This window comes from Dermacentor variabilis, chromosome 9 (assembly GCF_050947875.1).
Source record: "Dermacentor variabilis isolate Ectoservices chromosome 9, ASM5094787v1, whole genome shotgun sequence".
NCBI classification, from domain to species: Eukaryota; Metazoa; Arthropoda; class Arachnida; order Ixodida; family Ixodidae; genus Dermacentor; species Dermacentor variabilis.
The window spans coordinates 40,317,960-40,330,727 of record NC_134576.1 but is presented as its reverse complement, the minus strand read 5'-3'; the positions used below and the strand labels follow the sequence as shown (position 1 = coordinate 40,330,727).

The following is a 12,768-nucleotide window of genomic DNA, read 5'->3' as shown; positions in this document are numbered from 1 at the left end:
CATTCGTGTGTACATTCAGAGACGGGGTGCTGACACAGTTGTCCCCTCTTTTCTTAATCTCGTTGGCCTTCAACAATTCACACGCCACAGAATCTTTACTTTTAAACATGATTATTGTATCATGAAGCCTTGCTTGACATACTTGTTTATTCTCACCCCCGCAGGCCTTGCAATGAAGCGGCAAGTTTGAACCATATCCATTTTTCAATGAAAGCTTATGTTCCCGCAGGCGTTCATTAATACATGGGCCAGTTTGGCCGATATGCTCTTTTCCCCACTTCAGCGGTATGCGGTATACGACCCCTTCTTCACATTTAACAAAAAGGTTTTATGTTTGATGGAATGCCTTACTTTCATAAAAAGCCAACAAACACTGACACCAAGGACAACATAGGAGAAATTACTGGTGCTCAATGAATGAAATAAACAGACGATGAATTAATGGAAATTAAAGTGGATGAAAAAACAACTTGCCGCAGGTGGGAACCGAACCCACAACCTTCGCATTTCGCGTGCGATGCTCTACCAATTGAGCTACCGCGGCGCTGTTTTCCCATCCACTTTCTTGGGTATTCCTGTGTCCCAGTAGAACCCTGGGAGTGTTAGCCAGCGCCATCACTCCCATACCTTGGCGGCGGTCGAACCCACAACCTTCGCATTTGGCGAAGGTTGTGGGTTCGACCGCCGCCAAGGTACCACGACCGCCGCCAAGGTACCACGACCGCCGCCAAGGTACCACGACCGCCGCCAAGGTACCACGACCGCCGCCAAGGTATGGGAGTGATGGCGCTGGCTAACACTCCCAGGGTTCTACTAGGACACAGGAATACCCAAGAAAGTGGATGGGAAAACAGCGCCGCGGTAGCTCAATTGGTAGAGCATCGCACGCGAAATGCGAAGGTTGTGGGTTCGGTTCCCACCTGCGGCAAGTTGTTTTTTCATCCACTTTAATTTCCATTAATTCATCGTCTCTTTATTTCATTCATTAAGCACAAGTAATTTCCCCTATGTTGTCCTTGGTGTCAGTGTTTGTTGGCTTCTCATGATATGACTAATAAAAATCGGGACCCTCGGTTAACCCCCTCTCATCTCGTTTATTACTTTCATAAAGTCATCAGAGCCAATCAGGCGGCACAAAGGAGCAAGTTTTCGCGGCGCGGAAAGAAACACAGGAATTTTGTATTTCACGGCGACTTGTTTAAGATCATGCGCCACTTTAGGAGAATACGATATCACAACCGGTTTAGCTTTCTTTTCGACTGTTTCACCTACTTCACTTCTTTTTCTTTCTTTTTTCGCCTTTTTCAATAATGCCTCCGAAACTGCGCTTAAAAACAAGCAAGGAAAGTCAGCCTTCCTCAACTTCAAAATCTGGTCGTCAAAGCTTGCTTGTGCCTTATGACAGCAGGATATCTTCAGGGCGGATTCGCGGCACATAGTGGCAATTGCTCGTTTAACAGTCTTGGAGCGTGTAGACTCATACGGCAACAATTCTTTGCGGGCACGGGGCCGGTACATCCAGCAGGAACCTTCGTCAGTAAGGGTTATGTCAAGATCTAAAAACTGCAAGCGGTTATCCTTGGCTAGTTCAAAAGTAAAATCTAAGCCTTTGCCTTGCTGTTTAAAATCAGATAAAATGCCCTGCACAGTATGCGAGTAAGTCATGGGAGATCGTTCTGTCATTAAAATTAAAAAACCGTCAACATGCCTAAAAACCTTGAGCACTTTGCCCCCGTCAAACACCTTCGATAGCGCTCTGTCTATGCCCGCAAGGAAAATGTTGCAAAGTACGGAAGCCACGCACGGGCCAATACAAATACCTTCCTTTTGCACATAAAATTGGCCTTTAAAACACACAACTGTTTAGCACAAATAAAACTCCAGGAGTGCTATGAAGTTATCCACAAATTCCTGCGGTATTCTGAAAGAATACCTGCCCGTTCATCTCAATGGAGCTCAGGACGGCAGCTAACAATTCTTTTTGCGGAATATACGTGGCTATATAATCAGCCACCTATGACTTCAATAAACAGTTGCAAGTAGCGCCTTGTCCTGTCTGTATTCCTTTTTGTGGGCCGTCACTATTGGCGCTTCATCTATCGAAATCCAGACTTTAATTGTTGATGGAATGAAGCTGTGTTTAAAGGAATCAGTGCGGGCAAAAAAGGTTGAGATATTAAGAGCATGGTGACTCCTCGTAAACGAAGGCTTGCAAAAAGTCAAACAGTTATCTACAGAGGAGAGGCGAGGAGAATTGATTAATGTCTGAAGGAATTTTAGGTATTCAAGTATGCGATGCTCTCCAAGGGGAGTGAGATCAAGCTGAGGAAGAGAGTTAGTCGGCGGAAATTCCTTGTCAAATCTCCAACCAACAAAACGCACTGCGTTTTTTTACACTGATTCTAGTTTTTTGACGTCACAGTGTTCGTGTGGGTTCCATACAACGCAGCCATATTCGAGGATGGGGCGAATGAGGGTTTTATATGTAAGAAGTTCAGTTTCTTGAGGAGCAAGACGCAGCGTACGATGTAAGTAACCTAGTCTTTTAAGGGCCTTGTTACAGGTGACAACAATGTGTTTCGACCATGACAAATTGTGCCTTAGTAGGATACCTAAATACTTGTGAGAAGTGAGTGAGAAGTGAGAAAGTGAGAAGGGTAATGTAGTAACGCACGAACACGGTGCTTCCTATAGGCAGTTATTTAAGACCGGGCGCATCGACTTTCCCACTGTTTGGATCGCACCGCTGGTACGATCTGTTGGGAGGAACTCGGCGCTGACGCCCGTGGTTGTACCTGGGTCGCAAGCCCCAAGGGTAGCGTTGGCCTGGCGGCCTGGGGTACAACTGGAAGCATCCGAAGGTCCCGGCAAAGCATGAGTCGACTGGTAACAACAAAACAACTTGTTTATTTTAACATCGCAAAGAGGTGGCGGTCAGGTTGGCCGAAGTAGAGAGACGGGAGAGCACTTTACTCAACAGAAGAAATCGGAGCCCTCCTTTTGGCGTCCGGGGGCAGCTGTTTTTATACTCTCGCGGTTGAGGGCAAGAAGGAACCCCTCAATAGACGAGCACGTGAATGTACAATGGGCTAATGGTGACGCACACTGTCGTAGCGCTGCCGGTCGGGCACAATGACTGGAATGAGAGGGTGATACCTTGCTTTCGCATCGCCTGGTTCAGGCACAATGACTGGAATGAGAGGGTGATCCCTGCTTTCGCATCGCCCGGTTTGGGCACAATGGCACATACACTCACACACGCACATGAAGACACGTGGCATCGGAACATGCCTGGAAACGCCTGGAAACACCTGGCGGGGAGCGTTGCGGCGACGACGAACGGGCCAAAATGTCTGCCGCCCCGCCGCAGTCGCGCCGGCAAAACCGCGTGTCGCAGGCGAAACGCAACAGACCGCCCCGCCGGGGAAAGGAGATCCCGATGGACAGGGGACTGCATCCGCTGTCCGGAGGGATGTCGCTCGATGATGCTCATAACCGAAGTCGGGCGTCCCTCGACGTTTCTTGAGCGCAGCGCACAGAGAAGGCCTTGTTCTCTCGTTCAGGTTCGCACGGGACACTGCAAAGTGACTTCGGGAGAGTTCACATTTTTGTTCTCGTTCCCGGCAAGCGTTAGAACTACGCTGAAACTCAACCGCTCAGTCAGCAAGCACGGCACAACCCTCACTAAGCCCTGCCAGGCTCTTTCCCCTTTTTATACCACTGCCTAGTTCCTTACAGTAGTCTAGCATCACTCAGAACGCGTCCACAAATTGGAAAATTGCACTAGAAAGCATATCATCACTTTGAAACACTAAACAAAAGCAACATGTTAAAAAAAATCCTGCCTCAGGAAGAAAAACATCAGTAACAAACAATTTTTAGGCTGATTCCTACGTTAGGGGCTTCGACTTAAGCCATCGGCGTTACCGTTGAGACTCCCCTTTTTGTAACGCACCTCAAAGGAATATTGTTGTAAAGCGAGGCTCCAGCGCAGGAGGCGGCCATTTTTGGGAGAGATGGTCTGCAGCCATTGGAGAGGGCAGTGATCCGTCTCAATGATAAACCTCGAGCCGGCTAGATAGCATGACAATTTCTGAACGGCCCACACGAGACATGCACACTCTTTCTCGGTGGCGCTATACGCCTGCTCACGACTGGTCAGCTTACGACTAGCATACAGGACGGGGTGTTCTACTTCTCCCTTTTCCCGTTGGCACAGTACAACGCCCATGCCTCGCTCACTAGCATCGCACTGAACAATGAACCCTTTTGTATAGTCTGGCGATCGTAGCACAGGCTGGTTTGTTAGGGCACTCTTTAGGGCGCTAAAAGCTCTTTCCTTTGTCTCGTCCCAGACGACTGTTTGAGGCTCTGACTTTCTTAGAGCATCCGTCAGGGGAGCCGCGATATCAGAGTACCTGGGGATGTACCTCTGATAGTAGCCGGCGACACCTAAGAACGACCGAATATCGGTCTTCGTGCGCGGTTGCGGGAAGTCTCGCACAGCGGCCACCTTTATTTCAGAGGGGCGGCGACGACCCTGACCAATCACGTGACCGAGGTAGACAACCTCGGCCTGTGCTAACTGGCACTTAGGAGCCTTTACTGTCAAGCCCGCTTCGCGCAGGCGGGTTAGCACTGCCCGCAAGTGTGCCATATGCTCAGACCAGGATGCGGAGAATATCGCTACGTCGTCTAGATACGGTAAAGCGAATTCTTGCTGTCCCCGCAACACTTTATCCATGAGGCTTGAAAAACAGTATGGCGCGTTCTTCAAACCAAAACTCAACACTTTAGGACGGAATGTTCCCATTGGTGAAATGAACGCCGCATACCTACTAGCCTCTTCTGTAAGTGGAACCTGCCAATAACCCCTGACAAGATCTAGGGTGGAAATAAACTGAGCGCTACTAACTTTCTCAAGGCGCTCCTCGATGTTAGGGATCGGATAAATTTGATCCTTAGTGATGGAATTAAGCCTGCGGTAGTCGACGCAAGGACGAGGTTCTTTGCCCGGTACCTCAACTAAAATCAAAGGGGAGGTATAATCACTCTCACCTGCCTCAATAACACCGAGCTGTAGCATTTTCTTTACCTCCGCCTCCATAATATCGCTCCGGCGGGGTGACACCCGATACGCCTTGGATCGTACTGGCTCTGGGGAGGTAAGTTCTATATCATGAGTAAGTACAGAAGTCCTACCAGGCCTCTCAGAGAACAGACCTTGAAACTCTTGTAATAGCTGGTGTAGTTCGGTTTTCTGCTCAGGCGACAGCGGTGCTTTACTGATAAGGTCACTAATGACTTGACCGGTGTCTTCCCTGTTCGTCACTGAGCCTAGTCCCGGAAGCTCGACCGGAAGCTCTTCAGGAACGTTTACCATCATGCACACCACTGCTTCCCTTTGTCTATAAGGTTTGAGCAGATTACAGTGGTAAACTTGCTGTGCTTTCCGCTTTCCTGGCAGACTTACCACGTAGTTAACGTCCGACAGTTTCTGAACAATTCGTGCTGGGCCCTCCCACTGCACGTCTAGTTTGTTGTTTAGCGATGTGCGCAATATCATGACCTCATCGCCCACCTCAAAACGACGGGCCCTGGCTGTCCGATCATAATAAACCTTGGCCCTCTGCTGGGCCTTTGTCATTGCTTCACCTGACAACTCCTGTGCCCTTCTTAAGCGTTCGAGGAGCTTAAGTACGTACTCCACCACGACTGGGTCGTCGCCCCTACCTTCCCACGATTCTCGAAGCGTGCGAAGCGGAGATCGAAGCGAGCGACCGTACACCAGTTCAGCTGGCGAAAACCCCGTAGCCGCATGCGGCGCGGTCCTTAAAGCAAACATCACCCCAGGCAGACACAGCTCCCAGTCAGTTTGATGTTCAAAACACAAGGCTCTCAACACGCGCTTCATGACGGAGTGGAGCTTCTCAACGGAATTCGACTGTGGGTGGTACACTGAGCTGTGTAGCAGCTTTACCCCACACCTTTCGAGAAAAGTTGTCGTCAAAGCGCTAGTAAACACTGTGCCCTGATCTGATTGAATTTCTGCAGGAAAACCAACTCGCGCAAATATGGACAGTAGTGCATTGACTATCTCCACTGAGCTGAGTTCTTTAAGCGGCACTGCTTCAGGGAACTTTGTCGCTGGGCAGATCACAGTCAAAATGTGTCTGTACCCCGTGGCTGTTACCGGCAGAGGTCCCACTGTATCAATAACGAGCCGTCTAAAAGGCTCCGTAATGATAGGTACCAATTTCAACGGCGCCCTTGATTTGTCCCCTGGTTTGCCCACCCGCTGACAAGTGTCACATGTCCTCACGAAATGGTCTGCGTCCCGAAAACACCCTGGCCAATAGTACTCTTGCAAGAGACGGTCCTTAGTTTTCTTAACTCCTAGGTGTCCGGACCATGAACCCCCGTGTGACAAGCGCAACAGATCCTGACGATAGCATTGAGGCACGATCAGCTGATCGAACTCCACTCCTCTTCGGTCTAGATACTTCCGGTACAGGACTCCACCTCTTTCCACAAAACGCGCATTTTTCCTGGCGATACCTTCCTTGACATTGCAGCGTATGTTTTCTAGGCTACCATCCTTCTTTTGCTCGGCTATCAAAGCCGACCGGCTGACTTTTAGCAACCTATCAAGTCCGTCTGACGTAGGCGCGATGAGCAAATCAGTAGATAGCTCTTCTAACTTTCCCGTGTCGGGCGTTTCCTCTCCAGTATCTGGCGCCTTTAACGTTACAGACTCAAGTTTATTCAGTTCGGGCGTGCTCTGAATATCAGCTTGCTGCGCCTCTGACCCTTTTTCGTTGTTTGATAACGTCGGCCCCGCAACTACCGCCTTTGCAGCGAGCTCCCGAACCTTCGATCTGGTTAAGGCCTGAACACTAGCTTCACCAAACAAAAGCCCCTTCTCGCGCAGGAGGTGATCGGACCTGTTTGAAAATAGGTACGGGTACTGGGGGGGCAGCATAGAGGACACTGCCGCCTCTGTCTCAAGCGCTCCGAAAGGTCCTTCAATAAGCACCTTGGCTACTGGCAGACACACGCTATGAGCTTCCACGGCTTGCTTGATCCACGCGCACTCGCCCGTGAACATATGGGGTTCTACATAAGACGGGTGAACTACATCCATCGTAGCTGCGGAATCGCGAAGCACTCGGCACTCTTTCCCGTTCACGAGGAGGTCTCGCATGTAAGGCTCGAGAAGCTTCATGTTCTCGTCAGTGCTGCCTATTGAAAAAAACACAACTTTTGGTGTTGTTTCCGGACACTGCGCCGAAAAGTGACCCGGCTTCTGGCACGTATAACAAACGCGCGCTTGCCTCATCTCGAACCGCTTTCTGCGTTCGGCTTCGGCTGCCGCCGTCTCCTTAGGTTCGGTCGCACTGCTTCCACTCGCATCCGCACTACGCGTGTTCCCCTTTGCTCTCATGGGTGTGTACTTCGGCCTCTCAAACTTCGAGCCAAATTCACCCTTTTGACCGTCCTTAGCTCCGCGAGCCCGACGCGTCACAAACTCCTCGGCTAGCTCAGCGGCTTTAGCCACCGTACAAACGTCTGGCCTATCCAAGACCCAGTATCGCACGTTCTCCGGTAACCGACTATAAAACTGTTCTAGCCCGAAGCACTGCAGAACTTTATCGTGGTCACCAAACGCTTTCTCTTCTTTGAGCCACTCCTGCATGTTCGACATAAGCCTATACGCCAACTCTGTATATGACTCACTTCTGCCTTTCTCATTTTCCCGAAACTTCCGACGGAACGCCTCCGCAGACAGCCGGTACTTTTTTAGCAGACTCGATTTTACTTTGTCGAAATCCTCTGCCTCCTCTCTATCCAAGCGAGCGACTACGTCGGCCGCCTCGCCGGGTAACAAAGTGAGCAAGCGCTGTGGCCACGTTTCCCGAGAGAACCCCTGCTTCTCGCACGTTCGCTCAAAGTTAACCAGGAACAAACCAATGTCCTCTCCAAGCTTAAACGGCCGCATCAGGTCAGTCATTTTGAACAATACGCGTTCTCCTGCACCGTGTGCCTGACTTCCATTACGAGCGCGTTCCATCTCTACCTCGAGACGCTTCATTTCCAAAGCGTGTTCGCGTTCTTCTTTTTCTTTCTGCTCTTTAAGTTCGCGCTCCTGTTTCTCTTTTTGCTCTTTAAGTTCGCGCTCATGTTTCTCTTTTTGCTCTTTAAGTTCGCGCTCCTGTCTTTTTGACCTCTCCTCAATAGTCTCAAGGCATTCCGACAGCTCGTCATCCTCAGCCTCTAACTCAAGAATAGCCTTTAGCAGTTCTGGTTTTCTGAGTTTGTCCGAGACATCCAGACCCAACTCTCTTGCAAGCTCCAACAATTTCGGTTTGCGCAACGACTTCAAATCCATGGCTGCTCTGAATGCTGCTTTCTCTACTGCCTATTATTGTCTTGCCGCAAACTAACCCGGCAGCAACGACAACCAAAATTACCAGCTCTGTTTCTGACACTAACAAAAGCCTGGCAAAGCTCAGAAGAAGAAAGTCCCGCACTCACCAAACCTCGCAGGCAGGAATTCCGCGCAGTCGTTCCGCTGCAGGCAACCAGTCGTCACACAGGGCTCGTTGCACTGCTCCCGGATCGTCGTTGAGCTGCTCAGCATACAGTCAACTGCGTATCTTCGCTGCTGGCCTCCGTTGTCGCGATCTCACCGCTGGCAGACAGTTGTTTGAAGTCGGAGGCGATCTCACCGCTGCCAACCAGATGTTTGGATCGCACCGCTGGTACGATCTGTTGGGAGGAACTCGGCGCTGACGCCCGTGGTTGTACCTGGGTCGCAAGCCCCAAGGGTAGCGTTGGCCTGGCGGCCTGGGGTACAACTGGAAGCATCCGAAGGTCCCGGCAAAGCATGAGTCGACTGGTAACAACAAAACAACTTGTTTATTTTAACATCGCAAAGAGGTGGCGGTCAGGTTGGCCGAAGTAGAGAGACGGGAGAGCACTTTACTCAACAGAAGAAATCGGAGCCCTCCTTTTGGCGTCCGGGGGCAGCTGTTTTTATACTCTCGCGGTTGAGGGCAAGAAGGAACCCCTCAATAGACGAGCACGTGAATGTACAATGGGCTAATGGTGACGCACACTGTCGTAGCGCTGCCGGTCGGGCACAATGACTGGAATGAGAGGGTGATCCCTTGCTTTCGCATCGCCTGGTTCAGGCACAATGACTGGAATGAGAGGGTGATCCCTGCTTTCGCATCGCCCGGTTTGGGCACAATGGCACATACACTCACACACGCACATGAAGACACGTGGCATCGGAACATGCCTGGAAACGCCTGGAAACACCTGGCGGGGAGCGTTGCGGCGACGACGAACGGGCCAAAATGTCTGCCGCCCCGCCGCAGTCGCGCCGGCAAAACCGCGTGTCGCAGGCGAAACGCAACACCACCTGCACTTTATGCGATCAAACAGGAGATATTGAAAGGTTACTGTGAACCTGCACAAAATATCGAGGTGAAAAGGACGCTCTGCTTAAGAAACTGAAAACAATGAAAAGAAAAAGAAAAGCAAATTACCTTGCGCATTCGTGCCTGCGATACCTTGTGTTCCCAGAAGGCTTAGTTATAGCCCGCAAAAAGCTTCAATTCCTGTCGACTCTTAAGAGACTAGTTTGATGGACATGTGATGACATATCGCCGTAACGTTGCAAGAGACGCTCAGCAGGAGCAACTGTCAACCTCGATCGCCAGGCTAAACTCACCATTTGCTACAGCCCACCACTACTATATTACCTCCATCGCAAAATTGTGGTTACCCAATGCCTCGATTCTCGCAGTCTGGGTCTTCTATGAAGCGGAGCGCTTTAATTGCGGTTGAGGCTAGGGGAATGCGTTCGCAGTAGAGCCAGTGAAGAATCGAAACTGTACTAAGTGATACCCTGGCATCAACACCCGATGTGGCCGCGTCTATCGAGCCATTTCAGCTTGTCGGCCAACATCTGGTGGACCTCCTGTCGGCGCTGTTCAATCGCTAGCCATTTAGACTTAAACGGCTAATTTTAACGGAGGCCAGCAAACGTTCACGTTCCTTGAAACAAATTGGCGATGTAATTTAATATACTGCTGCACGTTATTAAGCCTGAAAAATACTATTTGTGTGTTACGATCACGAAAATAAATGTAAATGAGTCACTTATATAGGGTGCCCCAACTACCATGGACCAATATTTAAATATATGCGAATGCCACGTTGCTGGACAGAACCGAGGTAATGATGTTTGCCGTCGCTTGGAGATACCCGGATTATTCTCGAATTTCACCGAATTGCATAATTAGGCTTCAAAAATTAATTAATAAAGCTCCCAATTATTCTAATTAGACAAGAAGTGTAAATGAGAAAATTGTACAGCGAAATGAAAAAACACCCGATACAGCTTTCTGTTGCCGAATACGTGCTACATAAAAGTGATTTTTCCGAGGGTGAAACAAGCCCGCGAATACACGCCAAATTGCCGCGCGACTGGCCACCCGGGGCACTTGTGAAACTTATTTTGGACTGCCCAGCGACTGCCTCCTCAACAATGCAAACGCGCAAGGCGTGTGACACCCAATCCTAACTGCCCAAGCAGGCAATATGTGATAAAGAAAAGCATACTTACGTGGGCCCTATTCCGGAAAAGAAGAATACTTGGCCTCAGCCGTTGTTCGTTTTGCCAGTGTGCAGCCTACAGTGTACACTTTCAAATGCGGAGAGGCGGTAAATGACCTACATTGCTCCAGCCCCCGCCCACTACTTGTGACAGTGGGGGGCGCAAGCGCCACCGCCCCCCCCCACCCCCCTCTATCGGTAGATAAGCCTATACTCAAAACCGCTGCTCGGAGTAAAGTTAGCTTATAAACAAAGAAAGATCCAAGCCGGAAACGTGTCGCACGGCCCCGTGCAGTGCTTTTCGTGACTTCCGAGTTGATGCGAGTCGCTGGCACGCGATCGAAAACACTGAGCTCACTAGAGCGAGAGCGTCGTTGAGTGTCGACGTTGTTGGAGCACCGGCCGTCGTTCGCATTTGAACGTGCAGCGAATCGAGCTGGCCCAGTCAGTCGCAGACACGACCGGCGAGCTGCTCGGGAAGGAAATTCCCCGTAAAGTGTAACGCACACGTGTGTCTCTGGGTTTGTATTTTTGAACAAGCGCGCACGTGCTATTCTTTGTGAAGACGTGGGCGCGTGCGCGCTTCCCCGCGTCTGTGCGTGCGGTGCGCGTGTGTTACTCGCGAGCCGCGGCAGGCGCTGGGCGCGCGGACGCGAGCTTGCGCGCGTCCGCAAGCGTACGTGGGGTCTCGGCTTTAAGCGCACTGTGTGTGCGTGTAGTGTGCGCGCGCGCACTCGCACATTCGCATCTGCAAGTCACCGTCGCCTCGTTAATCACAGCGGTCGCACGAGCAGCAGAACGATTGCTACGAAGCGATGCTCTCTTTCTCTCTCTCTCACTCTAGGCATGTGACTGCCTCTCGCCAGCCCAAACTATGCGTCAGGCCACCCCGCTCACATAACCCTGACAAGCGATAGTAAACAAATGGGGGAAGAAAAAGGGAGAAAAAAAATAGATACGAAAGTATGAGAAAGAAAGGAAGAAACACGCGGCCGTAGCTCGAGCACGCGCACTTCGGTGGCAGAGCAGTCGTCCTCCGAGGCACATTTGGGTCGGCACGCGTGAGAGCCGCCTTTCACGATGCGGGGCTCCGGCGCGCCGCTACCCGTCTTTGTGACGGCGCCCCTCCCTCCCCCCTTCGACGGGCCGACTCTTGTTTTTCGTGAATTTGTTCGTACCGGAGAAAGCGGTAAGCGGGCGCGCTTTCGCGGCCTTGGGGATCACAGGCGGCCGGCCGAAAACTTCGGTGCAGCAGGGAACGTTTCGCGCCGCCGTTCGCTTTTAACGAACGGGAAAATTACGCGCCGTGTCTATGCGCTCGGCGCGTGTCAACACCGTGCCAGCTTCTATTTTACTTTAACGTATTTTATTCCCAGTACTGCTACTCCTAGTTGACAGCACAGCAGCTGGGTAATAATACACGAGCGTTGCAAAGTGTTAGAAAGTCACGAATGTTAAGAGAATGCTCGTGTGCACCCTCCCCTCCCTCCCCCACCTCTTTCTGGCACCGCTTATGACGTAACCGCGCTTTCCACCTATATTTTCGTTCCACTTTCTCATTGAATATCTTCCCTTCCGCTGTTCGTGGCACATATCTCCTCAAATTATTTTGTTACCCTTCATCTTTCAGCCTCGCGCACAAGTTGGCACTTTCATCAGTGTCTGCACGATTTTGTTTGCGAGGATATCGGCAAGGTGCTCCTTATGATTCCATATGCCATATGCACCCGTTAACTCATTTTAGTTCATCTAGACATTTATTTCTCTTGATCCGGATTTTCTCTGGTAGCACGGCCTAGTTGATCGAATGTGCTCCAACGCAGTTTCAGGATCGAGACTGACTGCGAATCATAAACCCTTATTCACATGTCAGGATATATTGAACGTTACCTTAGTGTTTTGACTATTAATCCTTACTTCTACTCTCAAGTCATTGCACTAGTCCGATTTCTCAACCACTCACTTTAAAGGGAAGCTGAAACGGTTTTCAATTTCCATGAATTGCTGGGATTGGGAAGAACAGACCTAATTATGTACGGTTCCGAATTTTTTTCCTCCGTTTTGTTAATATAAGAGGCGGAAATCGCTTTCTAAATCACCCCCGCGGACACGCCCCCATCGCTTCCCGGAGCGCCGGGTGAG

The 12,768-nt window shown here is 50.5% G+C and overlaps 1 long non-coding RNA gene and 2 other non-coding genes across 3 annotated transcripts in view; 1 reads left to right on the top strand and 2 right to left on the bottom strand.

Moving 5' to 3' along the window:
* LOC142592631 (uncharacterized) overlaps window positions 1–12,768 on the bottom strand; it is a 76,765-nt gene that overhangs the window by 30,514 nt on the left and 33,483 nt on the right. The window lies entirely within an intron of this gene.
* Window positions 472–544, bottom strand: TRNAS-CGA (transfer RNA serine (anticodon CGA)). Its single transcript has one exon. It is a non-coding gene; the product is annotated as a tRNA-Ser (tRNA).
* Window positions 856–928, top strand: TRNAS-CGA (transfer RNA serine (anticodon CGA)). The gene has a single exon. It is a non-coding gene; the product is annotated as a tRNA-Ser (tRNA).